The sequence below is a fragment of the Myodes glareolus genome, chromosome 6 (assembly GCF_982192425.1).
Source record: "Myodes glareolus chromosome 6, mMyoGla1.1, whole genome shotgun sequence".
NCBI lineage: Eukaryota > Metazoa > Chordata > Mammalia > Rodentia > Cricetidae > Myodes > Myodes glareolus.
In genome coordinates, this window is record NC_142031.1 from 48410023 (window position 1) to 48413486 (window position 3464).

Below are 3464 nucleotides of genomic sequence, written 5' to 3' on the forward strand. Positions count from 1 at the left end.
AAGAGGCCCAACGATGGTAGAGTAGCCTCTAAACATCCACAGCTATCCCACACCACACCTGCAACCACCAGACCATGGGCCCTGACTGTACCTGGAAAGGAGCCCCCTGAGCTGAATCAGAGACCACCAGAGGAACAGCCCACCTGAATTAGAGGAAGAGTGACCATCTAAGCCACAAACCCCAACTCAACCCATTGGAGGAAGAGATGGGTAGACAACAAATTCTTAACACAAAACATCCAGGAAATCTAGAAAATCATGAAAAGGCCAAATATAAGACTAACAGGGATAGAAAAAGAACTCCAGCTCAAAGTCACAGAAAATACATTCAACAAAATCATAGAAGAAAACTTTCCCAACCTAAAGAAGGACATGCCAATGAAACTACAATAAGCTTACAGAACACCAACAGACTGATCCAAAAGAAAGCACACCAACCACATAATAATCATGACACTAAACATACAGAATAAAGAAAGGATATTAACAGCTGCAAAAGAAAAAGGCCAAGTAACATATAAAGGCAGACCTAACAGAATTATACCCGACTTCTCAGTGGAAAATCTGAACGACAGGAGGTCCTAGATAGATGTTGTATAGACACAAAGAAACCATGGATGGCAGCCCAGACTACTAAACTCAGAAAAGCATTCAATAAACATAGACAGGAAATCACATTCCATGACAAAACCAGATTTAAACAATATCTATCTACAAATCCAGCCATACAGAAAGTACTAGAAGGAAAACTTCAACCCAAGAAATGCAACCACACATACAAAACACAAGCAATAGATAATCCCACACAAGCAAAACACAAAGAAGTGAAATACACATACACAATACCATAAACAACAACAAAACAAAAATAATGGAAACTAACAATCAATAGTCATTAATAGCTCTTAATATCAGTGGTCCCAATTTGCCAATAAAATACACAGAATAACACATTGGATTTAATAACAGAATTCATCCTTCTTCTGCAGGTAAGGAACATACCTCAAATTCAAAGACAGACATCACCACAGAGTAAAGGGTAGAAAAAAGATTTTTCAATGAAATGGACCAAAAAAACAAGCTGGTGTAGTTATACTTATATATAATAAGATAGACTTCAAATGAAATTTAATAAAAAAAACATGAAGAAGGATATTTCATTTTCATTAGAGAAACAATCGATCTAGATGAATTCTCATTTCTGAATATCTGTGCCCCAAATAAAAGGGCACCCACATATGTGAAAGAAACATTACATAATATAACATAGGAAACAAAAATCTTAGTAATATTGCTTGCATATATTATGTAAACAGCAGAAATGAGACTAATGGAGATTTCAGGATTTATTTGTTTATATTTATAATATCTATTTTATTTTTATTGATACATTGTGTAGGGGTATTGTGACTATTAGTGTTGGTGTGTAGAAAGAAGAAGATGGTGTTGCATCCCTTGGGGCTGGAGTTACAGGCAATCATGAACTTACAACATTGGTTCTGGGAAATAAATTCTGATCCTCTCAAAGCAGCAAGGTCTCTTCCTGTTTGAAAAATCTCTCCAGACCATTCATGAAATATCTAGATGTACCTTCTCAATTCATGAACTGAAGACAGAGACCCAATCTCTGGCTCTGCAACTCCACTTTCCTGCAACCCGGAGACTCCTTCAGCTCAGTGCAGCAGGACAATTTATTTTCCTCCTAAGAGTCTTTCCAGAGCTCTCTTCACATCTTTATTTCTTAGACTATAAATGAAGGGGTTCAGCATGGGGGTGACCACGGTGTACATCACTGAGGCTCTTGCAGCAGAGTGTGAGCTGTGGGTCACAGCAGAACTGAGGTACACTCCTAGACCCGTGCTATAAAACAGGGAGACGATGGAGAGGTGAGATGCACAGGTGGAAAAAGCCTTGTACTTCTTCTGAACTGTGGAGAAAGCACGTATGCAGGAGACTATCTTGAAGTAAGAGTAGAGGATTGCACTGAGGGAAGTGGCTGCCAATAGGACAGGTGCAAGATGAATCATCAGGTGACTTGGAAAGTTGTTTGAGCAAGTGAGTTGGGCCAATTGGTTAAGCTCACAGAAGAAATGGGGGATCTCCACATCTTTGCAGAAGGACAACTGTAGCACCATTAAACTCTGTAGCAAGGCATGAAGGACGCTAACAACCCAGGACAGCAGAACCAGCAGCATGCAGACCTGGGGATTCATTATAACTGTGTAATGTAGGGGGAGACAGATGGCCACATATCGGTCATAGGCCATCACAGCCAGGAGCAAGTTCTCCAGTTCTGCAAAAAGCAAGAAGAAAGACATCTGAGTGATGCAGTTTTCATAGGTGATGGCCTTGTTCTGTGTCTGGATGTTCAGCAGCATCTTTGGGACTGTGGTGGAGGTGAAGCAGATGTCCACAAAGGACAGGTTAGAGAGGAAGAAGTACATGGGTGTGTGCAGGTGAGACTGTGAGATGATGGTCATGATGATGAGCTGGTTCCCAAGCACTGTGACCAGGTACATGGACAAGAACAGTGCAAAAAGGAGGAATTGAAAGAAGGAATTTTGAAATTCTTCTTGTGCTGTTGCTCCCTGGTTCCATGAGTCACGTGGATCTGTGAGAAAAGATAAGGGCAGCATGACTCTTATTCTCACATTCCTGACATAGATGATATGCAACAATTTATATTTTGAAAATAACATCTGAATTGTGTCTATCTAATGAGTCTTTGTATGGAGTCCCTGATGTTAATTTTGAGTGACATTCCTTTCACTATCAGGGCATTCCATCAAAGTTCATGTATTCTTATAATTTTGGTTATGAATTACTATAAGCACATAGTATCTGCTGATTATGTTCAGGTAATGATCATGGATATTTTATAGAGGTTGGTAACAAAAAAAACTTTGTGTATATAAATCAAAAGACTATAAGAAAGCAAAGAAATAATGTCCACTGCCTTTTGGAATGATGGTTTGACATATTTGCCTATGCACAGAATTCACCAAATTTTACACTTTTAATCAATGTGACCATGTGTATAGATAATAACAAATAAAACTATTTTAAAGCAATTATAACGTGACAAAGAGTGGAGATGCAATGAAGAAAATTAAGGCAGGTGTAATTGAAAGGGAAGATAAGAAAGAACTGCCGTTTTCTGTGTCTGTCTGTCCGTAAGCATGGATGTGCCTGTGGGAAGGTTTATGAATTTTTGAAGAACTGCACTCAGGATTTCCTGCATATGAAGAAGGTGACATTTTGACCAGATCATTCTGTGCAGAGGGATGTACTGTGCCTTATAGGATGCATAGCAGCAACCCAACTTCTAGAGAGGCTCCCCTGTATTACAGCTAAGTGTGTCAAGACACTGATCAAGGTTCACAGGAAATGAAATTGCTTTATAATGTGAACAACAGTTTGAACTAATAGCAAAAATGTTATTTAAGCATTGGCAAAATCATAAA

At 39.0% G+C, this 3464-nt stretch overlaps 1 pseudogene; it reads right to left on the bottom strand.

Annotated features, from left to right (window-relative positions):
* Nucleotides 1-1691: 1691 nt before the first annotated feature.
* LOC148121810 (olfactory receptor 1082-like) lies at nt 1692-2598 on the bottom strand (annotated as a pseudogene).
* Nucleotides 2599-3464: the final 866 nt, after the last annotated feature.